Source organism: Numida meleagris, chromosome 5 (genome assembly GCF_002078875.1).
Source record: "Numida meleagris isolate 19003 breed g44 Domestic line chromosome 5, NumMel1.0, whole genome shotgun sequence".
NCBI classification, from domain to species: domain Eukaryota; kingdom Metazoa; phylum Chordata; class Aves; order Galliformes; family Numididae; genus Numida; species Numida meleagris.
In genome coordinates, this window is record NC_034413.1 from 68,438,908 (window position 1) to 68,464,825 (window position 25,918).

Genomic DNA, 25,918 nt, shown 5'->3' on the forward strand with positions numbered 1-25,918 from the left:
CATGTTATTTAGTCACATAAATTCATTTTAACATACTACTTTGATTCAACAGATAAAAATAATTCAGAATTAACTTGCTATACTCAGACCCTATCTGCATGCACAGTTTCCATGGAAGTCAGCATGTTGTAGAGCAGAATTTAGTCTGTGTGTTTAATTCATCTTAATCACTATTATTAATTCATAAGTACTGTTTCCAGAAATGTATTCAGTTAGTTTTACATTAGTCAAAATCAATTGTATGTGATTTATTTTGATCATTCAAGATTACAATTTTGATGTATCTGCTCTCATCCTCTATGTCAAACCAGGCAAAGGGGAAACGTGCTGCCGAGGAAGAAGCACCTTATATCCACTTGCTTTATTCTTTACTTCCCTTTATCAGGAATCCAAATGTTCTTTGGGGCAAACTCTGTCATCATGAGGGCTTTCACAGAGCAGAACAATGCAGTGAGTTATGAGATGCCATTGAGCTGGCATCCTAATGGTGGGCTGTGGGGCCACATGCCACACTGCCAATGGTTTTACTTGGAAACTAGATGATGATTATCGTCCTTTTCAACCCAGGCCATTCTATGATTCTATGATTCTATAAGTTCTTTATGGAAAACTTGTTCTTGGACAGAAATTCTGTGAAACTTAGAATAAGGGAAATGTAGTACACTGAAACGCGCCACGTGGCATCACCTGTGAGGATTTACAGATGTACAAAAAAAAATAGCAAAGCCAGAGACAGCTCTGTATGGACTGTCCACCTACAGTTTTGGACATGCAGGGGGTGGGTTCCAATATAACTAGCCATGATGCTTTCTTCCAGCTTGCAGAAACACTGTTTGTAACCGTGTCTGACTCTTGCAGGTGGTTTTGCTGGGTGGGGATTTGTGTCAGAATAACTTGCAGAACCGAGCCCTCAGTTTGCAAACAGAAGTGATGACTTTGGGTCAGTGATGACTGAGGACTTCACCTGGCAGTATGTCTGTATCTTTACATGCAGCCCCACTCACGCTGTGTCTCCTGTATGCACCTATTTGTGCAGCTTGCCAGTTGAAAACACCACTCACAAATGACGCTGAAGGCTGTAGTCCATTCAAATTCATACCATGATTACATCTCATCTGAAGACACTCCTTAGCTCCCTGTGTAGCTTTGTCTTCCTCCCAGTCTTTCCAGTTAAGCATTACTATTAAAAAAAAAATAAAAAAATCCTATTTTCATCTCTTTTATGGTATCTCCAGCCGGAGACATCTCTAAATGGTGGAGAGAGGAAAAATGAAATCAAATCTCACTGACAAAAGCCCAGCTGTTAAACCTGTGACCACTTGAGAGGAGCCTCCCTCACTTCTGCGTGGCACAGGGCTGTTGTACAGGGAGCTCCGCTAAGCCGAATTCACAAAGCTTTTGTGGAATTAAAACAGCATGCTCCGTACCAAGATGCCTTCACTTCCTGTGCCTTAATGTTAAATCCTATAGTGCTGTGGATCTTATAAATGATTGAGTTATTTTTAAACCACTGGATGTCTTCCAGTCACTCTATTTCACACTGGATTAATTATGTAAGAATACTGACTTGTTCGTCACTAATGTTACAACTTTTAAAAACAACATGCTGTTTAAATTCAGGCTTGGCAACTCTTGCCTGAATCTCCTAAAATTTATGGCACCACACCCATAGCATAATAAAATCTTTAGTGGTCCTTTGTCTTTTAGCTTGCCTTCTATTTTTTCTCAAGGGTGTTTTATGCTGGAAGATGCATACAAAAGTTGTCCAGATGTTATTTGTATCAGAGCAGGGATTTCAGGCCAGCTATCTGTGGTTGCAAATGTTTATTTTAATGGGTTATTGTGCAATCCTTGCTGTGTGGACCTCAGTGGCCTTATATGTACGTTCTCAGCAATGCCAGCACATTGTTTTGAGATATATTATGCTCGTCCAATAGCACTGTTACTGGTCACTGGGGGAGCAAAAAATGTAACACCTGTAGGAGCACAGGCCGTGCTTTTGCCAAGGGGTGCGGGTGGGAGCAGGATGCGGGGCCCATGCTGAAACAAAGAGCTGAGCTCCATCCCTGCCATCCATGCTGGGAGTTTATTTTACCATTGAAACAAGCAGAGGAGTGGGTTTATCATTTGTAGCTGCGAGTCTAATAAAGTCTCAGCCTGATGCTTTCTTGATGCTGGAGTAAATTGTTTATGTCATGACTAAAAACATGTTATGTGTGCACCAATTAGGGCAGCGAATTTCAGTTCATTAAAAGAAATTTCAAAGGTGATGCTCTGAACAATTGCTGGAGGAAAATATTGGAGCTTTCCACCAAGGCCGTGAGCCAAGCCAGGTTCCATCTGCGTGCTCTGCTCTACCTGACTGGTCGTGTCCACCTGCCATTACTAAGGATGCACGATGGAACCATGCCAAGGTAAGCTCTCCCACCAACAGAATGTTCCCACCAGATTATTTCTGTCTTTCATGGGGAAAGAATTTAAAGGTAAGCTTGCACCCTAGAAGTATCCAGCTGTTCAATTCCAAGAAATGCGGGTGAGTGAGATGATGGTGATTAAAGCAATAGAATGGCACTCATTTGCACATGCAGAGAATTGAGCCCATTTAACCTTTGAGGCAAAAGGTTATATATTTTTATATTTTTATATTATATTTTTAAAAATATTGTTTTATGTATTAAGTCACATATTTTTTAATGCACTTAATTAACACAGATAAGCTTAAACTATTCCATGGTAGTTCCAACCCACAAAATTTCCTTTTTGTAGGAATTTGTATAATTTACCCTGCTGCCTCCAGCTCCCAGTGTTCTGAAATCATGCTTAAAATAATTAGATTTAAAAAATACAATTGGGATTGTTTTCTGTCTTTTTGTTTTTCAGCCTTCAACCTCACATTTTGAACTTCTCAATAATAAAGACAGGGGGCTGGTTTTAAAAAGCAAAAGTCCATGTTCTTAAGCATCATATAGCTCTTGGAGTTGTGCTTTAGTTAGATGTTACTGGTGTAATGGGTATTGTCTGCCGCACAGGCCCTGCTTGTAATTCTGCCCAGCCCCGCTTGTTTTCACCACTGTTCAATTACATGAGGCCTTTCCATAAGGAAATTAGTCCAAATAACTATCTTATCCTCAAATTGAAGGTATCGTGTCAGTCGTGAGTGGCATCAATCCCACCATGGAGATGGCTTAATTGGGAACCAGTGAAAGCAGTTAACAGATGGCCTTTTATAAATCTGGGGCTGGGATGGACGCTAAATATTTGTGTTCATGAGATTATAGAGTTGGAGGAATGCTCAATTGGGCCTTTCTGATGAGACCCCACGCATCCTGCACGCGTGTGTGGGCCTGGTGCATCTCTTGCCGGCAGTTCCCAAAACCAAAGGGTCAAATATTTAATTCTGGAGCCCCTCCATGAAGGGGAAATACTGAATGTAATAATGACCAAATCCTTCCTGTAAAGTCTGTGGCCATTCATGCCAGGGAGTTCCAGGTCTTCTCTGTGGGCTGAGATGATGTCCCATGTTGCTCCATCTGCAGGTCGTGGGGCACCAAACTCTGCAGCAACACCTGGGAAAAGGCAAATCCCCACCTCGGGTCCTGGCAGCCAGCTAAGAAAGCCATCACTTCTCATTTGTGTTCTGCAGAATGTAAACGTATTTGTAAATTTGAAAGCAGCTGCTGAAGCTCAGCAGTAAACCGGTTTTGTTTTACAAAACCTTTGCTGTTTGGTTTGAAACTAGTGAAGTTTCGCGTGTATCCAGCACTCCTCTTCACATTTCAGGGAAGATTTTGTCTAGCTGCCTCTGTGACATATGGTAGTGCTTAGTGCATGCTGTATGGCCTGGAGCCATACCACTGCAGCCTGTATGTGCTTCAGATCTCCCAGGCTCAGGGAATCAGGATGAGGCAGCTTGTGAAGGCGAGGGACCTCCTAGAAAACACTGGAGCACACTATGCAGTGGTGAGGATGAGGTGTTCCTCCTGCTGAGCCCTGTCCCTCAGTGCAGATAAGGTGCCTGTGAGCTCACCCAGCTTTGGTCTTCACAGTCTGCAAAATCGACTGCTCAATGCACCGTGAATACAGTGCAGATTGTAGCCAGGGGAAAACAGCAAACAATCCCACTTCCTCAGGTAGCCCAGAGGAAGTGATGGTGTGGAGGAGAGCAGTGACAGATTTATCCTAATCTTGTTCTGGGGGGAAATGTTCCCATTACTGCCACCCACTATATGGTGCAGCTAACCCTGCCCAGAAACCTGGCTCACTGCATGGGGAGTGAGAGCAGGGCTCCAAACAGCCAAAATAAGGGACACAGTCCTCAACATGAGCCTGAAACACTGCTCGGTGTCACACAGAATGCTTCCCAGGAAGATGAGGACCAAAGGCCTCAGAAATCCCCTGTGTTCGTGTCTGTGTGTTGGGGTGGGAGAGGAGGAAAGGAGCTTGTGGTGAGGGAGAGGGCTGCGGGTCTGGCTTTGCAGCCTCCTCTTGGCGATGTTATTAATTTGTTCTGGGACCTTGGGAGACTCATTTAACCTCTCTTTGTCTCAGATTCAAACCTCTACAAGCAGTTATTATAACATTTGGCTGCATTATGGCATTGTTGAAAGGCTTAATTAAATTAAGTGTTCTGAGATCTTTGAATGAAAGGTGCTATCCAAGTGAAAGCCTGTTGATGATGATGACTCTAAATTACGAGGCCAAGTCCTTCACAAGTTTTACGCAGTCCTTGGTCAGACAATGTTATTTTTAAACATTATTTCTTGAAACATTAAAAGGGTTTGGGGAGTGCCATGTATTTATTCATGACATCTGACCCACAGCGGGAATGATTTGTTAATGGAGGATTTCAAGGGAAGAAAGCAGCCACAGGTTGATCACATACAGGCAAACACATGTTAATCACTTAAAATGTATATTTATTTTCTTAAAATAGTTAGGAATTTTAGTAATTTCAGAAGAAATATTCTCTCAAGTAGGAAATGAGAATGAACTTCAGGTTTGTAGGTGTCATGGGCAAAGGATGCATGACTTCTCTCTTCAGACCTGTGAATAGATCACTTGAAGGACTGCATGCAAAGTCTGTTGAGGGTATCTTACCAGCAACAAGGAGGTGAAATTCCAAAGTACAAATATGTATTCCTTTGCTACCTGTGCAAAACTTCTGTGCTTTGCCACTAAAACTCTCCATTCTTCTGTAAGCTTTTCTTCACGTGTTTCTTGAGCTCAAGGTTCCTTCTCCCAGCATCCTTGACACACTCACACCCAGCACTGTTTTTCATTTGGCATCTTTTTTCCAAATTTGAAAGACACAGTTATCCTAATTTATTTTATTGGAAAGCATTATCCTCTGATATTATCCTAGCAACAACCCCAACAGGCCATTTTTCCCTTTCTCTGTTGCCACCTTGAGCAAGCCATCAGTCCTTCCTAGCTTTTCCCTTTGACTTCCCTTTTCAGAATTGCTCTCTGTTGCACAAAACCTACTTTATCAAAGTCACCAGAACCACACAAGTGAAGACATTATCAGTGTATTTTATATGGGGTTAAATTTTTCATGTGTACCATGGGCATGGGATCACATCTAGTTTCTGGGTGTGGGCTCATTAAAGGTCTGCTTTACAGCCCACTCTACAGTAAGTAGGAGTCTTTCAATAGACGGGAAGGATGGTATTTTGGTTAAAGCCTTCAAGAGATCAGGATTCAGCTTCTAGTTCTGCATGCTTCCTGTGTGGTTTTGGGAAAGACACTTTGTGCCATAATTCCCCATCTGCAAACTAAAGATGATATTACATCCTGTTTCTCACCTTCTCCCTGCAAGCTCTGTAAAGCTGGGAAGGCTGTAAGCACTGGAGAGCAAATACTGTCATTTTATACACAGCACTTTCCACAATAGCTTTTCACTTTCAGCTGAAAACTAATGACCATTGTAGTGCTAATAATAAATAATAATTGTGAGTAATACTTTTGGCCTTACATGCACTTAAAATTGAGTCTTCCAGACTTCCTGGAAGTTTATGTTGGGACTAGGCTGAGCAAAGAATAAATCACATCAAGCTCTTCTAAATAAGGTGGATTTCTTTTCTCTTTTACTTTCTCACTATTTACCAAGGGAGAATGAACAGTTAACTTAAGACCATCAAACTAATTTCACCTTTGTTATACTTAAACTAATTAGTCTCAGAGATGAAAAACACATTTCTCAGATTCCAGATAATCTTAAACAAAACACTTCATGCTGATTTTATTCTGCCTCTATCTGTGCAAAGATTAAACAAAATCCACAGTTGGTTTCATCTGCCAGACTTTAAGAAAAAAAAAATCATGCCACAGAAAGAGAAGGGGGGAAATAAATCCGAGGCAAGTTTTGCAGTGCTATGAGTTTGCTCATCTTTAGTTTATCATCTGCAAATGAGCCTGCATAAAAGAGTCCACCTACTGTTCTAGTTGCTACGACATAATGCAGTTCCACTGAATGATCCTGTTAACCTAACCTTCAATTTGCTGGGATTTGAACTCTGAATTACAGCTTACTAACATAGTTTAACAGCTGGTACAAGGGCTTCTTTTGAATTTTTAATCACATGAATTAAAGATTGCTGGAGATGCTTTTCAGACCTCCACTAGCAGTGATCCAATGTACAGATAGACAAGTATAGGTAGCCCCTGGTGGATTAGGAGCACAAAGGTACTATGGCTGCGAAGCGACGCTGCACTCTTTACTTGCCAAATTAGGAATACCAAGGCAAATTATTCATCCGAGGATAAATTCACATTATGGCTCCAACTGGACCCTGAGCTATTTAGCTCCATTTTAAAATCCCTCTTTCTCCTTGCATTTTTACAAGCACTGCTCAGAGCGCAGGTTTTGAAGGTTTTTGAGGATTTTGCTCGATTTAGCAAGACGTTCCTTTTGTTCCATATATAAAGAGAACACACACACACACGCACGGCAGAGAAAGAAATATATATAGACTGATTGCAACTGATATCTGGAATGCAATGAAAACAAACATGACTGTCTGCGAATGTTTCGGGGTGGATGTAATCATTTGTTGCCGTCACACAGTGTGCGGAATGCCTGTGTTTAGATTCTGCACACTTCGTGTCTCCTGTTATTTATTCCAAGAAAAGTTTTCTTAGTGAGGATATTTCTCAGGGAAGAAAAAAAAAAAAAGGAAAGAAAAAAAGACAAGAATGTAGTTCAACTGGAAGCATCACTACCCTAACATGCCAGCTGATGAGTGCTGTGAGAACTCGGGGAAAACACATCCTGCCTCCTAAGTTCACAGCCCTGCAAGCCTGGAGATCAGCATCATAACACCGATGGAGCTGTTTAAACAGAGTAAGTAGGGGGAAAAAGTAAAATCAGGGCAGCAGGAGCAAGAAAGCATGTTGCTTCTTAATTATGCTGTGTTCTCTCTCCAATGGATTGGCCTCCCCACTTGCTCTAAGTAAAGCAACTGGCATGTGGCATCCTCTGCAGCTCGAGGAGCAGTGGCAAGCGTACAGCTGTTCGTGCTGACACACAGGTGTTGGGTTTTCGGATCTGTTAGACAGATTTTTAAGGGTGTATGGGGGGAATCATCTGCAGTTGTTGCACAGAAAGTGAGTCTTCCAAGGGATAGAGGAGTTAATCATTATGGAAATCCTACTCTGCAGACTGGGAGTGTGGATCAGAACCACATCTCCATGCTCCCTGCCAGCTCAGGGTCACTGTGATAACCCTTCTGTGCCCTTCTTGCTAAGGGTGAGCTGGTAGCAGGACTAGGCCGCAGTGGCTGAGAGTGGATGAGCCCCAGCCCAATCCCTGCCCTCTGCATTGACACCAGCTCTTGGGGAAGCCGAGTCTCCAGAGAGGCGATGCTGAAGCTCTGGAATGCTTTGTGAGGTCCTAGGGGAAATCTCAGAGCTTTGGCAGCATTCTGGGCCTGTATGGACAGTATTTGCACTCAGAGCTCCATGTTAGGAGCATGCAGCAAGGTGGTGACGCTGTGCCTGGTTTGGGAAGGGTGTGTTGAAGTGAGCACTGGGAATATCACCAACTCGTATTGAATTCTCACTACTGATAGCCAAGTGATTTACCCCTTTTCTTTCAGAAGGCTCTTAATGCAACTGTGCCTCAGTTTCCCCTACAAATGAGTTATTTGATTTCATCAAATGATAAAGATAAAAATACAGGTCAGGGTGCTATATCTCTAATTACTAATATCTTACATGCCTATAGGTATTATTGGCACAGGCTGCCCAGGGAGGTGGTGGAGTCGCAGTCCCTGGAGGTGTTCCAGAACCATGGAGATGTGGCACTGAGGAACATGGTGAGTGGACATGATGGGGGTGGATTGCAGTTGGGCTTGATCCTAGAGGTTTTTTCCAATCTTAACGATTCCATGATTTTTAATGTTATATTCAGCGCCCACAGCTGAAGGAACTTCAGCATGAGAGGTTTCGATGTTGCTGCAGCAGTCCTGCTAGGTCACTGAGGGCTCCTAGTGTATATCTGAGGGCTACCAAGGGACCCATTCTCCTCCCACACCCAGTGATTTGAGGTGCTTCTTAGACTCAGAAGGGCTTCCTGAAATGTCATTCAAAAAAAAAATGAAGAAAAAAAAGGGGATGAAAAATGCTAAAGCTTACTGTTTGGTCATTTTGGACATAATTTCACCTTGCAAGAAGTGACTTTATTCTGTGCATTCTGGGACTGAGAGTGTTTCAGTGCTACCTCCATTGTGAGCACCAGCCTCTCCAGGTTGTATCTTTTTGGTGTTGGCTGAGCATTGCCCTGATGGGCAGAACCAGCAGAGCTGCAGTGTGGCCAGTGCTAATGCTCCCCTGTAACTCAGATTTGAGTGATGAAACCCAAGAATGCAGAGCAGCTGGGAATGGGTCTTGGAGTGCTGATAGTGGGCAAGCTGGGGAGTATCACATTTCTCCCCTGGGAATAGGCCTTTTTCCTCCTAGAGTTAATTCTTTTGTTTTGTTGGGTTTTTTTCATTCTACTCTTAGTTTCATTCCTTTCCTCATAGCTGACAATGGGAAATAAATCAAATCCATCACTTTTCGCTCACAGTTTCCCAGGGAGGAGGAGAGGAGGAACACCTCAGCCCCTTCCCCCGTGACTCCCAGACTTGCTCACTGATCTCGAAAGCGATGCACTCCTGTGCTATGGCACACACACACACAACCCAGCACTACTACACACTTCCCAGGTTCTGGATATTACCATCCATCACAGCAGCTCTGGTTCCAGTTCTTGCTAACGTCTGAATTTCCTGCTGGCTCAATGAACGGCTTTCAGCTTGTGGTACATTATATAGCTACTGGGTGAATGGGACTGAGCGTTCCCATTTGGCTCTGAGCACTGTGTTCACCTGAGCTCGCTGGCAGGATGAATAGTTCACTGCAGTTCTAGTGCTAACCCCCTTTGTGAACTAGCAGTGAGCCATGTACCTTATTACAAAGGCCGACAGCTCCCTGGAAACTTAAATCCACTCTTTCTCCTCTCCCTACCATAGGGAGCTATAAAATAAAAGGTCTTGGTTGGTAGGCATGTAATATAACAAAAAAACCTCTGTTGTGGCAGGATCCAGACTCCCCAGTAACAATAAGGATTATGCTCTCGCATCGAAAATGCAGTTGCTAGTTTTAACTGTGGTACTTTATTATGGATTCCTACAGTGTACATTTATGTCAGAGGCTTGGATGTTTAACTTGAGTCGAGTCTGGGCAGCAAGGAAAGCTCAGCGTCTTCTTATTTTCAATATGGAGGGAAAAGATGCAACTTGTTACGCTGGTTTGATGCAACCTTTCCCCCATACCACTTCTCAGAGAGCTTTAAATAGCCCGACACTGGCACTGGGTAGGAGCTGGCAGAAGAATGGATTTTTTTCATCTGATGGCTCGCCAAGGTTGTTTTCAAGAAGGAGAAGTAGAAGAAGAAGGAAAAAAGAAAACTTTTACATGCCAGTCATTCATTGCCTGCCAGTTCCCATGGTTCTCCTATGGATGGTAGCCACATAACTATTCAAAGTACAGTAAGCACTGAGGAAAGCGAAAAGAAACTCATGAAGAAGAGAACAGCGAAGGGAAAGTAGCTGGATGTGGGATATTGGTAGTAGGAGTCACACGGGGATCCTTCTAGGAAGTAGCATGGATGCTGACCTCATTTCCTGTGGCATTTCTTCCTACAGGAGTACCTTGGCTCTACTCAGCGAGGGACCCAGTGCATGATGCAGCATCCTGGGAGAAGGGGAGCAGGGGGCCAGAAATGTTTTCCCAGTTTCTGCTCTTTCAGCCTCTGGAGATGAGTGAGTTTTGGTTTTGTTGTTTGTTTTTAAATTATTGATCATTTTCTGTTTCATAACTCAGAGTAGGAAGAGCCAAGAGTGGAGATGTACTGTTACAGTTTTCTTCCCACATACCTGGAGTACTGGCGTGAAATCCATGTTATTACCTTCTATGTAAGTGTTGCAAGGGAGGTGTATTCCCTTTGCTGTGTGTGATGCATTTAGCCTCAGTGGGACAAGGGAGGTGGTGTACCAAAGTATGTTTGTTTCATTCAGAAAAAACTTTTTATAGAGAGAGAATTGTTATAACTAGGCATTCCTCTAATACGGTTAAACACAGGAAAACTGCTCAGAGGATCAAAAATGTCCATCATTTGAGCAGTACAATGTGTTTTCCATATTGGTTCTCCTTTAATGCTTACTTCAACAAAGATCTATTTTCCTTGACAAGTCAACTGAAATCCTACAGATCTATTTGCTGTTTACATTACGACTTATGCAAATAAAACCATCACAGATTGGATCTGAGTGTTGCTTTTAGCTGACTCAGAACTCGTGTATCCTGATTAAAAAATATTGTGAAGTCTTGCTTCCCTGGGACAGGCCTGGGATGGCTCACTTCTCTCTTGAGCTCCTTGTGCCTGAGGCTGGCGTTTTAGAAAGATGCCGGTTTCTTGCCATCACAGTACCTTTGCTATCTCTGTTGCTCATCTTTGTCCCTGTGGACAGGGTCTCCTGCACACGAGGTTGTCCCTGGATTCTGCACTCCTGTGTAAAATGAAAATTCAATACGGAATTACTGCTGTATCAAAATATATCATTCTGCATTGGTTTGAGAAAAAGTAGCCATTCACTGAAGGAAGAGAAAGGCTTGTTTGAAGAAGAGCAATAGGAGCCCACAGGTGACTGGAGGAATTGGCTCTTTTGTGAAGATTAAAAGAATTCAAAGCCATAGTGAAATGTTATCCTTCCCTACAGCCACAGAAAGTCCTCAAAATCAATTAGGGAAGCTGTAATGGCAACATCCAAAAGGTGGTGATAAGTACCTGCAGGGATCTGAGGACTGTAATGCTGTGAGGGTTGACACAACCCACGTGGTGTTCCCAAGAACATCAGCCCTTGGTGCTGAGCAGTGCCAGACTGTGTGGTCAGGAGGTGGACACTGGAGTGGCCAGGGCTCTGCTCCAACTTGCTTGACAGACGTGCTACGTATCTGGGCAACCAGAAGAGGAGGGTTCCTTGTGGGTGGTGGCAGTCCCTCACCAGCTTCCAGACCACTTTCCTGCAGCTACAGCTGTGGTTCACCCATTCCCATGTTCTGTCCAGTGACTCCTTAGTCACTCTGTGGGGGAATTTGGGAAAATGGTGGGATAGGGCCCATCAGGAAAGTGGTAGGAGTCCTGTTTGTTGCTGAAGCCGAGGCAAAGCAGTGTCATGGAGGAGTATGATGTAGGCAGATCTAACGTAAGGAGCAGCTTCGGAGAAATAGAAGGAAAATAAAAGTTTATTTCCAGGGTTCATATGTCTTTTCAGCACACCTGCAAGGAATACTGGAGAAGACAGATGTGAGATGGGGGTATTAAAGGCTGAAGACCTCTCAGTCTCCACCTCTGCTGCAGAAAGATAGGGAGCGTTGCGTATCAGGACCTCAGCGTCTGGGGGAAGTCAGCTGAATGCTGAAAGATTCCCTTTGAACCACAGCAGTTCCAAAAACAGTGATTAGTGGCAACACAGGCGTTGCTTGGGTGGCTACCAGCACTGCAAATCAAACCCTGGGCTGGTAGGGCTAAAGAGTGATGAGGAGCCCTGCCTACCAAATCCATCCTAAGATCTCTGGGACTATTTCCCCCATCTCAAGGTTTCCAGTTCTGTAAAAACTCCTGCCTTCTTCCATACTGATTTCAAGGAATGATGCAGCATTGTCCCACTAATAATCATACACAAGAGGCAGAAGATTGGAAATAGCTCTCTTTTGGGACATTTTTCTGATGCTTTCTGCTCCAGCAAGTGAGGGAGCAGGAGGAACGTGCTCTGTATGAGCATGTCCCCTGGTGACTCCATGCCTGTGCAATGAGTTGGCCCCGTTGTGTGGAGCTGCCTTTGCTCTCCTGATCTTTCACAGGGGAATTTGCAGCAGGGAATGCAGCTGAAGAAAATTTCCTATCCTATAAGAGTAAGCACAGCATATGTCTAAAGGGACAGGCCTGGTCTCTACAATGCACATCCAAAAAAAAAAAAAAAAAAAAAAAGGTTGTGTTTGCTGAGAAAAAGAGATGTCTGGTCATTTGGGACCAAGTTCTGATTTTGTTCCTGAGCTGATGAATAATTCAGAGGGACAAACTGATATCCAAGCAGCAGGGCGTGGGTGGAGACCTCTTACTTTGCAGCGCACCTACTGTGGATAAGTCATTGCATTGAATGACCAGTGCTATTCCAGGGACATGCAGTGCTGGGGAGAGACAGGAAATCTGCTTAAATACAAAAAAATGATGAGTTAGAGAAAGGTTATTTAAAGCTTAAAAGAATTTGGCAAATTGTCTGATGCTGTCATCCACTTCTCTTTCCTTCCTGTTCCCTGGTCACAGTTCTCTGCCATGTTAGCGTGTGCAGGAGAGGTGGCCCTGTCAAGCTTTCAAAAGGCAGCATACTGAAAAGGTCAGGGTAGTATAGTATGACAGAGCATGTAAGTCATTATCATTCTAATATTGCCTTTGTAATGAGAACAAGAGCGGAGCAAATTATTGTGAAATACCTCGTAAAACTTGGGCAAAAAAAATCATAGTTATATTACTGCCAAAGTAAACGATGAGTGGATTCTATGTGTGTCTTCATAAACATGCTCCGTAGCTTGGAGGAGTCTGAAATAAAAAGATTTGTGGCAATTTCCATGGTAACTATTCATTTTTTCCCCCAACTGCATAAGGAAAACTCGCATTATTGCAAGGTTGGGAGGAACTGAAACTAACTAAAGAGCTCAGGGATTTTGTTTGATTTTTTTGTTTGTTTTGTTTATCTGTTTGTTTGTTTTACATTAAGATCTGTCAAAACTTTGGCACTTATTCCTGTCATCTGAGTAACATGAAACCAAGAGTAAGATATTAATATTAAATCTAGATCCATTTACCTCACACAGGTCCTACTCAGTATAATTGTACTGCTAGCAAAATAAGGCAGTTTACCTGGGCCATTTGCTAGACATAAACCTTTTGCAAAAAACTGGGGAACAGAAAAGAAAGGAATAACTCACATTCCCCTGTAGATCCCTAAGAATAAAACCGTCACAAATTTGTGACCTTCTTGGTTTTGGAGTGAAGTGGTGGAAAAGCATACAGAAAATATTGATCAGATTGGAGAAGCATCGGTCTGTTGGAGGTAAATCATAGAATCAAAGAATCATAGAATGGCTTGGGTTGAAAAGGACCTCAAAGATCATCGAGTCTCAACCCCCCTGCTAAGTGTAGGGTCGCCAACCACTAGACTAGGCTGCCCAGACCACGTCCAGTCTGGCCTTGAATGCCTCCAAAAAAAATCCCAAATGGCTTTGGGTACCTGGCTTGTGAGCAATCACTGTGCCGACACAAGTCCTTCAGGCCAACCATCGTCTCCCTGGTGGCTGGAACCCAACCAGACCACGAGGATTCACTGTGACTCGTGGTAGCTAACAGAGACTCGAGTCTGTTTATGTCCTACTGCTGTGTACTGTTTAATGTTGCTTCATGTTACTCCTCTATATTCTCATTAATATATGCATTTTATCTTACTCTGACAAACTGCAGCCTTTTATACACCCGGAGATTTAAATAAAGTAGATTATGGGTTGATTTATGTAAACCATTGAAAACTCCACTTGAATAGGTTTACAAGCTGTCTTTTGTCAGTTTAGCTTTCTTTGATATCTGAGATTGCAAATTAAAATATGAAATGAAATGAAAGTTACACCAAATCTGCAACATGTCATTTATAACAAGGAAGCTGGCATTTCAGAGGAGTGAACTGTACACGCCGTAGGCCTTTGATCTTTAGGTTGAAGAAGCTGCAGGCAGAAAGCACATGGTTTTTCAAAAATAAGTTTTTGTCACAAGAAACCACCTGTTTTCTGTTCTGGCTTAGGTACCTCTGAGAGACAGAGGTCAGGAAATAGGCTCCTTGCCAGGCCACGTCCATGATCCAGGTCAGATAATAACGTCACAGGGTAACATCATTATTTGTGGGGCATTATGTCAGTGGGATAGGTTTTGGCCATTGTTTGGTGTTTCTGGTGGACCCTGTGTATCATATGGGTCCTCCACACATTTGTAAGCCTACAAGAGCAGTTGACCTGAGTTGGACCAAAGGTGGCTCATAGTGGTCCCTCAGTGCCACTGCAATCTCCAGCAGTGATTGATGGAGATGCCCACAACATTTGGACAAGCAGCAATTTGTGAGCTCATTTCTGAGCCCCCAGGAACTTCTCACTTGAAACACTTTTTCTGAAAAAATAGCAATTTGAGATGGCTTGTGAACTTAAGTTGGGAATATCTGGGATTTTGTTTCAACCTCATTTGTAGTGAATGCGAGAAAAAGTATATCTTCGCAGTTAATGTTTAGCTTATGTGACAACATTTAATGGGACTATTAAAATATTTAAAGGACAGCACAGACATAAATGCTTGTGACTCCTCATCTGGTGAATGATATGCTTTGCCCTCGGCATACGGTTTCTTTACACAAAAAGAGTGGTGTCCTGTAGTGCACTAGAAACCTCTTGCTCTCAAGGTCTGTTTGGTCTTAGTGGAGTTTGCAGAGGAACAGAGAGCATGCAAGTGTGGGCTCCTTGGATTTGGGAAAGGGGCTGCGGGTCCTGGGAATCCTGTGCTCACTCTCTACCTCAAAGCATGGGCAGCTGAATCTCTTTACCTAAGATATTTACCCAAAGATACACAAGCATTGTGTTTGCCTCATACCCATGTTGTGGCCATCAGAGAGAAGTTTTGAACTGAAGAATCTGCCATGTGTTCAATTCTGATAATAAATATGCCTATTTCCCCCTCATATAAATTCAACTAACTACGTTCTTGATATATCAAAATAATAGCTTTGCAGTGCATCTGATGTCCAACAAGAAGAGCACGGTGGTGAAAGAGTTAATGTAACATCATTAGTTTTCTGAGAAAGTGGTGCGGGGAGGGAAATCTGGACTAAAATTCCAAATTCTGGTCCCATCTAGGCTTCACAGCATGAGTTTGAATATTCTTTTTGAAAGGAAGAAGCAACACGGTGTCCCAGTTACTCCTCTATTTTGCAAAATATCAAACTGCAGGTGATCCGTTTAATTTCTACTAGCATTCCAAATGAGAGGGCTGTCTAGATGTTCCTTTAACTGGGCAGTACCTTGTGTAGCAAATGTGGATTCAAATGTCCCCCCAAAAGCTGCTGTAGAGCTGAATGACGCGTGCAGATCTCCAGTTTGAATCCTGCTCTAAACTCATTTTTTGAGTTAAAATGCCGTTTCACCTGTATCTCCAGCTCACTGCTGAGCTCTTCTTGTCTATTATTCCTTCGGTCTGGCTTAAAAAAACTGATGGCTTTTTTTTTTTTTTTTTAAGTTGTCTATAAGATCTTCATGTCGTGATGGATCTGTGCTACATGTTCACCTCCCAGAGCTGAGGAAAGGTCACTGGCAGTTCACTCCCTCCTTAAAATTGGAGAGACTGAGTTGCTCTTTCGTACTAAAGTTACATATAGAAGCTGTGAGACATAAAAACAATATTATGCCAGCTTGTCAGAAATGTGCCAAGCAGCTGTCCCTCAGGTTCCCCTTCTATGTGTATAAGCATATATACGATGTTTTCCAAACTATAAAAGGTCTGAAACGCAAATAAAACAACTAATTGCGATTTGCTCACCAAACAGAAGATGTGGCTTGTTTAAAAGAGTGTTTTATTTTCCTTTTTTCTCTCTTTTTTTTTCCCCCCCTCTTATTGGCAAGAATGTGGACTTTGTTTGTCAGCTTGTGGGCCTACCTATAACAGTCAAAAGGTGAAATGCCTGAATATTAAGCCATAATCCATCATTGTACACACACTAATTACTTTCTGTCCTCCCCTTCTCTTGTCACTGCGGTCCAAAGCAGGTTTTCTGAGACTGAGTACATTCATCTGAGCTGTTAGCTGCTACGCTCCACCGCATCCCTGTATGATCTGCCTAGGCTTGGTCCCCCAGAGGAAATTTCTGCATGCATACTGTATATGAACTTTAGATAAATAAATAAACACGAGAAACAGCTTCCAGATAATTGAAAGCGAGTGAAGGAGGGAGCAAAAAGAAAACAATTTCTCAGGGGAGAAGCAAGCTGAGGTGGCAGGTATGATTAAAATCCATATGATTTATGAGTAGGTGCGTCGCTAACATGACAACCCCTCAGTGTTTGTTTGGTTTGTTGCATTTGACAATAAAGTTTCTTTTTCCACCCACTTCACCTTTTTTTTTTCCTGCTTTCCCCCCTCCCCTTCTCCTTTCTTCCTCTCTTTTTTCCCCCTCGTCTCCTTGCTGCAGGTTTTGCTCAGGAGTTGGCCACTCAGGAATTCCTAGTGCCTGACTGAGCAGTAATTTAGCAAGCTCTCTTGTGCTCTTTTCCTGTCAGCATTAACATGTCAATTCATTTTAATAGTCTGGGCATGCGCAGAGGGGATGCATTTTCTCAGTAGGTATCCCATGAGCCCACCCCGTGGTGCAGAAATGTGTTATAGCTTGTCTCAGGCCACAGAGACTTCAGCAGGTTTATTTTCATTATGGCCAAGTGTATTTGTAAAGACAAAGCATGAACAAGGAGAAAGAACATATACAACAAGACTTTAAAATATTAAATGGGATCTACATGTCTGATTGGTAATTTATGACCTGTGCACAGAATAGGTTATAAAGCCCTTCTTTTTTTTTCGCTTGATGTTATTACGTGGCAGTTCTGTCACTTCCTCTGTTATTTTTTTTTTGGAAATTAAATGATATCATGCCACATTGGGAATTATCTATAATCATGATTAATAGTTGAACTGGCTCTTGTATTAAACCAGAATTTCCTTGCCATCCTTCGTATTAAAGAACCTTCAGATAGGTTTGTATTCAATTTTTGGCCCCAAGTATCTAAAAGCAAGGACTGCCCAGTCCACAGGCCAATCCTTTGATTACAGTAGGCTTTAAAAGTTATGGGTAGAAATTGTAGATTTGTAAGAAGATAAAAAGAAAAAAAATAATAGAAAACATGGCACCTGATGGCACCTTAAATAACATGAAATGACATTTTTGCAGATGCAGCCTAAATTCAGTCAAGGTATTTTGGTTGTATGGTACCTCCCTGTAATTAAATACTGAAGCATGCTGAGCTGTGGTTTCAACATCTGTATGGTACCAATACCTTTTCAGCCCAGCTGGACTCAGCTACATTATCTGAAATGACCTGAAAAGGTAAGATTGCTATTTGTTTCTAAAGGATCCTCTTCATCTAAGGAAAATGTGCTCTCATGGTAGGTTCTGCTCTCCAGGGGTCCATGAAAGCTGCAATGTCCTCGAATTGTGTGGGAATGTGCTTGTGCTGGGACACAGTTGCAGCTGAGTAGGTGGAGAATTATGTCAGGAATCTGAAGTTTGGCATGGGGATTCCCTCTCCTTTGGCCATAAAAGGAATGAACTTATTTCCTCCAAAAAGAAAGCTGTAAAGTACCTTGTCAAGGAACAGCAAAGGCTCCATTCAATGGTGGCCAGTGCATTTCCCAAAAGTGGCTGGCACAAAATGGTATGTCACAGCACTACAGAAAAGCCGTGCAGGAATTAATAGTACAGGACACTTAAAATTGGCCTCTTGTGAGCCGCTTGAATGGCAAAAAATACAGAGTTCAGATAAAGTAAATTCCAAGACTTATGTCAACTACCACAAGGAAAAATTATATCAGTAAGGAAACATGAAAAACTCTTTGCTTGGTGAAGGCCTATGGCATCTATTTCTATTTTATAGACGTGCCCCATGTAGTGATGTATGTGTGAGCCAACTACCTGTGGCCAGGGACCATAAGCCTTGTAGCACTATGGGGGGGTCATTTTATGTTTGTGGCTGATGGGTCTCCAAGAGGTCTGTCTCCAGATGCATTTAGGAATTTGGATACCAATGATACATAGATGGAGGTTGGTTGTGGTTGATGCTTAAGGGTAAAATTATGGAGCGTTTCAAGCTCATCTGTGACACCTCTCTGAGTCCCTGTCCCTAAGAATCCCATAACTGCAAAAAGAAGTGATGTCATCTTTTACCTTGTAGGATAAAACATAGATAGGTAAAGACAGAGTCAACATAAGGTCTCTACTGGCATATATTTGGTGAAACATTAAAACTATCTGAGCACATTTTCATGTATGTTTTCTAGGGCACGATGTGTATGAAGTGAGGTTGTCTATGCATGTGTGCAGTTATGCCATCCACGAACTGAACGTATTGGCCGAATTTTGGTCTGGTTTGACTGATGGTCAGAAGACACAAGCATTTCCAGTAAATAATAAATCAGGTAGAGAAGAGAGTTCTGAACTGATATGCTCACAGAGCAGCACTGTGAGCTCTTCCTTCTCATCAGCTACCTGAGAGCCTAATTCTGGAAGCAGGAGGGAGGAGAGAGAAGAGAGCTGATTTCTCTTGAGAATTGCCCAACAGAAATTAAATTCAAGTGTCTGTTTGGCTTTTCTGAAGTCTAGTAAGTTAAGAAGCCAAACTTTGCTCTGTGTGGGAGTTTCCTACAAATCGCAGTGCAGGGAAGGATTCATAGCCAGCTCTAGATAAGAGTGATAAGCAGAGGATTAGGTTTGAGAGCTAATTCCTGTGTGCTGTCTTTTCCCCAGAGAGACTAAGGGTTCATGCAAGAGGTGCCTCCATCTGTGCCAGACTTTGCAAACACACATTTTCATCCAACAAGTTTGGCTGCCAAGTTGCTCTACCTTAAGTCTCTTGCAAGTGGGTTCTGAACTGCAATGCATGTTGGCTTCTGGCAAAAACAGGAATGAAGATGTAAGGCGTGTAACGATTTGGCTCCTGAGAGAAAAGGTGTGTGTGTGAGGAGAACATTTTTCAGCCACACGACAATTTCACCATGTGGGAAGAATGTCTGCTTAACTTCAAAGAGCGGCTTGCAGAATCTCAGAGTGTGTGAGGAAGATTGGTCATAGCAAAAAAGCTACATGGGAAGTGCGCAGAGAAAGTCTGAAGCTTTAGGGGAAAATGATAGGCATAGCAAGGGAGCTGTTTAGAAAGAGGGGTGCAGGGGTAGATATGAACCACTGTGCTTCCCCACCTGCAAAAAGAGGCTGAAAACTGCAGGGGAATCTCCCTGCCCACGCGGGCATCATTTCCCATGCACCGCAGAGCCAAGTGAGGAAAAAAGTAATTGCCTTGGATGGGAGGCACGATATGACATGAAATACAAGCACATCTTTCGTGGAATTTGTAAGCCATAAAAGTATTTTAATAACATCTGGTGCAGGGGCGTGTTGAAGCTTAATTAATTAATCCTTGCAAAGGACTTGGAAATTCTGGGATCAAAGGTGTTGCATTAGTGCAAAATGCCATTATTATACCTATAAACGTGTGCTTGTTAACTTAAATGCTGTTTATTTATTGCCGCTATATACTTGTATGGCAGTATATATCAAGTATATTACAAACATTTTAAAAGTACACTTTTTCATCGCATAAAGCTGTCCCCATTCAGGTGCTGCTGCTAATGCCAATCAGGAACCTCTAATTGACTCCAAGAAAGCCTCTGTCTTCGGGGTATGTGTACGTGGTGTTTCCCTCTCTGTGATATTACTATGGATGCTGCTATACAAGAAGCAGTGATTGTGCCCATAGCTATGACTGAAGCCTGAAAAATGCACATCGAGGTTCGTAGGGTAGGGTAGGTGGGTCTGCTCAGTGTGTATTTGGACTGGATGCATGCAATTGAGGTCTGCCATCTGCCTGCAGTCTTATTTTTTGTGCTTGTTTGTTTATTCCTTGCTTTGTAGCTGGTTATAAATAATAGAAATCCTAAGCAGCGCTCTGTTCCCACTAATTCAAAATTTAGCGTCGCAGGTTGTTTACAAATCAAAGGAGCAAAGCACATGCATCCTCAGCAGTCAGTTAGAATGCAGCATCTTTTCCTTTTCCTTGTAACAGAGTATACAGTAAAATTATTCTTGCTCTGAGGCTTATTTTAGCTTTTGTTCAGTGCTTGGCATTGTGTCTTCCCATAGTTACTTGGAATCTTCGTCTGGTTTACAGTGGAAAAAAAGTTTAGAAATGCCCTCCACATCATTATTTAGACTAAATTTGTAAATTCTCTGCTCCCCACAATAGCATCTTTGTAGATCTTTTTAAATATGGATGAAAGATGAGTTTTTCTTTCAAGGTACAAAATGTCATTAAGGGCTCAGGTGGTTAAAATCAACATGAAAAATACATGCTGCATTTTCCCTCCTTAAATGCAATAATGTAATCAGATTTCAAGTCATCTTACCTACCTCACTTACAGCTTTATGGAGATTAATTAGTTTTTAGCCCCCAGTCACATGATCTTTACTGACTGCCATTTAGCTACATTTGCTATCTGACTTGAACCTGTAAGCTGTCTCCTGCCCCAGAGGACAGATTAAATTTTACTATTGGTTGCCTCCTTCCTTTGATTTAAAGGTAGATAGTTAGAGTCTTAGTTCAATTATTCTTTGTTGTTAATTAGCCGTGCACCGTCATCATTTCTTTGGAAAAAGCAAGAGGAGAAGAAAAATGGCTCAAAAGTAGGAGACAACTTCTTTCAAGGGGCCAAGCTAAATAGGGCATTCCTGATCAGGTGGAGAGCCATAACAGAGCTTTTAATTCACATCTATATCACCTCTGGCTGCTTTGTGTTTGCTGGGCTTTTATGGCCACCGATCGATACGGTTACCTTTCAGTTCAGCAAAGCACATGGGTCAGGAAGGAGGGGAGGGAGGATTTCTGCATCCCTAACTCACGCGGCGGAGGTGCGAGCTGGTGCGTGCCTATCCACATCTCCAGCACTCCGCCTTTGTTTTCCTAATTTTCTCTTTAAATTAACTTAAGCACTTATTCTATAGCGTGATTTTATGTAAAGGAAATGCTTTATTCCTTGTTGAGAATGATTTCTAAGGCCATTTAACATCTAAGCAAATTCCATTCTCTTCTCCTGAATGTATTAGGTACAACAAATGTACAGTGGATAAAAGAGTGTGTAGACAAAATCCTGCCCTTAAGTATCTGGGTATCCTGTTTATGTCAGTGCAGTCTTCCTTTCTCAAGAAAGAAGAGCACATTTTGGCCCATACTGTGAAAAGACAAGAAGTAGATAAGCTCCGGGGCAAAAAAAAAAAAAAAAAAAAAGGGAGAGGTGATTTTTTTCCTCTTTTCTGCTTGTGATTAAAAACAAAGCAAATTATAAAGGGATTTGACTAGTATTGTTGCTTAGGATGGTGCACTACTGGGCTCCTCAGGAGCATATAACAAAAGATCAAAGGGTTCCTGGCTCCACACGACTAAACCAGCTCTTGGAGCAGGAGCACTGGTGGCCCAATTTTTCCTTAGGTGAGAGCTGGGAGTGAGTTAAGCTAATGGAATTGTTATCTATTACACATTAGGAACGCATCAGAGCCAAAGCCACTGAGGCATTTATACGGACATTACATGGGGCTGCCTATTTGCCATTTGTTTCCTAAATTTTCCACAATTTGCTCCGCTGCGCACGCTCACCTTGGTTAAATGGGGCTCGACTCAGCAATATTCAGCAGAGCTGCGGTGGTTCCTGGCTCCGGCCACCAAGGCTCCACAGGATTTTCACTGCTCAGGTGTTGCAAAGCCTAATCCTTATTCAGGAACCAAAACGCTCCCCTCTCCTTGCCTGCGGTGCTTGGATGCCTGCCTTTGGCAGTAGCCCCAGACTCCTGCAGAAGATGAAGACATCCCTCCATGCCTATAGATGGAAAAGCGCCAACATGGATGCCATCAGAAGGACGCAGCTGAGCATATGCTGAGAAAATTGTGGCATCCATACTGTACATGGGGAAGGGCTGACTGAACACACCAGTTTGTTGAAGCTTATGGCCCTGAAAAGGAAACATAGGTTTCCTGTAAATGTCATTCAGGGATATGCTAACTGTTATTTCCTGGCACTGGATCATGATGCTTTCAACACATTCTGTTCCTCTACCTCTGCTGCTACCTCTGCTGCCTGCCTGCCTGGCTGTGCGCAGTGATAGCTCTCCTGTCTTCTCACCTTTCCTCCTCCCCGCGCCAGGCAAAGGTAAGAGAGACTTAGGCAAAGTGAAAAACTGACTTTGGGATAGAGCATTGAGGAGGAAAAAAGAAATAGGAAGGGATGACTGCGTGTTGCATGCCTTCCCGGCATTGCCACCATCTCGGGGTGTATTTGGGCTCCATTACTTTGACTCCATTATGAGTGAACTGGTCCCCTGGTGCCATTCTGCCATGGCATTTCATTTGTACAGATTGCTTTCAGCCCTAGTGCCTACACTACGTCTGCTTCACTACATGGTCTTAAGAGGCTTCCCTAAGTACCTTTTGCAGTGTGAGTTGTCTCTTTGGTTGTCTGCACTCCTCATCTCCCTCCCTTCCTCCATCCTTCAGGTATTTCGGTTGGGAGGGACTGTGTCAGCAAGAGAGATGAAGCACGGAGAGATGAAATCTCAGCCCTGTACACAGCCTGGCTGCCGTCTGTACCTGGGCCTTGCCGCACCATCCCTCGAATGCAAAGCAATTCAACGAAAAGAGGTAAATTCTCACAAACACACTAGTTTGGGCTGCTGAGGGCATTATTCCAAGCCAGGAGCAAAGACCCCCCCAATCTTTTGTTCCAGTGATAAAGGGGATACGTTATCTCTATTCCAGCTCCGAGCTGTATAATGCGTCAATAAAAAGCAAGTTTCTCTGTGCAGTGAATAAGGATCATTGTTTCGGGGATAATGAGGCTCCACTCCCTTTTGGCTCCCTCTGAAAGCCCGCAGCCCTGGCGAAGGAGCGGTGCCGTGGGTCCGCCAAGCCTCCGCTGAATGCGGCGGTGACAGGCGCGATTTTCACAGTTATCATTAAGTGGCATGTGAGTGGCTTTGTGTGCCACGTTATACTGTATCAAGGCACCATAAACAAGCAATTGGTACGGGACTGTCACCTCCTACCATCCGCCCTTTGCCATAGTGGTATTGTGTTTGATTGATTAGATTTCTGCCCCCTCTCCACAAGTCAAGGGAAGAAAGAAAATAAAACTGGCATATTACTTTACCCATACAAATAAAAACAGAGCAAAAAAAAAAAAAAAAAAAAAAAGGGAAGTAGATTACAGTTAGGTACCGGTATGACGATTTATATTGCACAATTGGGATGAATAAGGCATTTATTGACGTGATAGGGAACTCAAGATGGCACAAAACTAAGCAGGATCATATCAGGGCAGTCTGGAGAACTCTGAAGCTCCAGGTGGAAGCCAGGGAAGAAGAAGCATATTGAAAATTTGCCTTCTCTTTCTTCTTTGTCTGCCTAAGGATGAATCTGAGTCCTTTTATTCAGGGCTACCTGTGTTTGAGAAACTCAGACTTATTAACTGACATGTGATGGTTGGTAAGAAGGAGCAACCAGTAAGTGTTGTGATGGTGCAGTTACTTTCAAGTGGTGTTTTCATGCACAAAATAATCCTGTTTTCCAAGAGCAAACCATTCATACTGGAAATAGAGAGCCCTGAGAGGCTGCAGCAGCAGGGACAAGCACAATGCCTCTCATGAGGTAGTGGTATTCCAGAGCAGCCAAACAAAGGAAATACTGGAAATGCATGAAAACAAGACAATCTCCAAGAAAGCAGTAGTGGTACTGATTTCTGTGCACCATGGGTATTCCCTGACCTACTGTGGAGTTTACGAGTGATCAGTTTGGGGTTACTTTATCTGTTCTCCTATATCTTCTTTGATGCTAAATGCTCAGCATCCATTTTGCAGTTCAGTCCCCTGGAGAGTGCCCTTTCTCCAGTTGTTGTGAATAAGAATAAATAGGAACAAACAGGCAAAAAGCCAGAGAAAGCAAGATTTAAACCAAATGGGTCTACTTTACAACTGGCTCTGAGTGTGACCAGGTTTGCTTGGAGTGGAAACATCTCGAAGCAAATGGTGATGCTTAATGCAAGGGGATTCTTTACTGTACAGATGCTTATTCCAGCCATTTTTGGATGCAGAAGAGAGCACAACATACTCTGCGCCACGTGTGAGGAATGATTACTCATGTAGGATGTACTATGATTTGATACCTGTTATTTACTAAAGCATGGGAACTAAAGACCTAGGCACTACTGGACCCAGTTCACGAATATTTATTGCACCAAATCCAATCTATAATATAGTGTCAGCCTTGTACCAAAGCAGGAGACAGTAGTATTTATGATTATTAGTACAATATTGAATCATCCTGAACCAATTACTGGTCCAATTACTGTGTCATTATTATCTTCTGAATAGGGCTTGATTTGTCTGTGATAAATATGATGCAATTAAACTACCTTTTTACATAATAAAACACTGCAGGTGTTTATTCTTAAGGGTTTACGGATACCAACAACCAATAGATTTAATTAAAAAAATCCTTGAAATAAATGTGAATTTCATTAAATTGTTCTAGCACTGGTGAATATTTTAAGACTATCAAAAGATTCTCTCTCTATAATCTCTCTTAAAAGGCATGCTAAGTGCAGAAAAACAATGACTTCAGCTTTTAATATTTCAATAATTAATAACATTTCTTTAAAGAATGTAAAATTGGTCTGTAATAGTAGAACTTAAGAAAGAAAAAAGTTATGTGGATCAAATCGCTATTACTGTTGTGTCAACGTGTGGGATTCTGGTTTAACAAGAAATCTTACTAAATTCTGATTTCGGCTCGATAACCTTAAATTCCATCTCACATTTTTAGCACTACAGTCATAAACATTATGTTGACTTAACTCCGGTTTGGTGCTAGCAGTGGGTACAGAACTACAATATGCTCATTTTGTATTATGAGCAGACAAGGTCATTAACATGAAACCCTACCTGGAATTCTTTTGTCTGGAGATAAATAGTTGGAGCTTTAGCTATAAACTAGCTGAGGTCAACACAGTGTAAATGTGTATTAAACCCACTGCCAGGCCGTTTTATGCTGCTTTTTAGAAAGGGAAGTTCCCCTCCCAGCTTGGGGTTCAGACAGATGTAATACCAGCATTGTGGTTCCCCATCCTCCCTCCACCCGTGGCTGTAGTTAATGCTGGCTCATCATTGCTGTGTGTAAGTTGGGTTTGTCTTTTCTTTTTTCCAGTTTAAATTGCAGCAGTTTCCAATGTCAGGAGAAGATCTTTAACGGGTTGCTTGGCACTGGCAGGTCTTCAAGGTTTCTGTAGCAGCACACCCAACTAAGGTCAGGGCAGGTGGGATCTCATAACCCAACCTCACACATATGGCTGGAGAGGAACATAGCTGAGCTGACCATGGTGACCAGCTGTGAGACCCCAGACCACACTTGTGGTGAAGCCCCTGGGGCTCCAGACTTAAGCACACCCACTGGCAGAGGATGCGTTGACCAGGAGGTGCCATGGCTCTAG

The 25,918-nt window shown here is 42.7% G+C and overlaps 2 long non-coding RNA genes across 9 annotated transcripts in view; both read left to right on the plus strand.

Annotated features, from left to right (window-relative positions):
- LOC110400131 overlaps positions 1 to 8,259 on the plus strand; it is a 75,892-nt gene extending 67,633 nt beyond the window's left edge. For all 3 annotated transcript variants that reach the window (XR_002439654.1, XR_002439653.1, XR_002439655.1), the window contains 2 exons: positions 2,230 to 2,414; positions 8,225 to 8,259. This is a non-coding gene — a long non-coding RNA (uncharacterized LOC110400131). The remainder of the gene's footprint in view (positions 1 to 2,229; positions 2,415 to 8,224) is intronic.
- LOC110400132 overlaps positions 8,261 to 25,918 on the plus strand; it is a 42,389-nt gene continuing 24,731 nt past the window's right edge. For all 6 annotated transcript variants that reach the window (XR_002439659.1, XR_002439656.1, XR_002439661.1 and 3 more), the window contains exons 1-3: positions 8,261 to 8,315; positions 10,188 to 10,304; positions 22,933 to 23,076. This is a non-coding gene — a long non-coding RNA (uncharacterized LOC110400132). The remainder of the gene's footprint in view (positions 8,316 to 10,187; positions 10,305 to 22,932; positions 23,077 to 25,918) is intronic.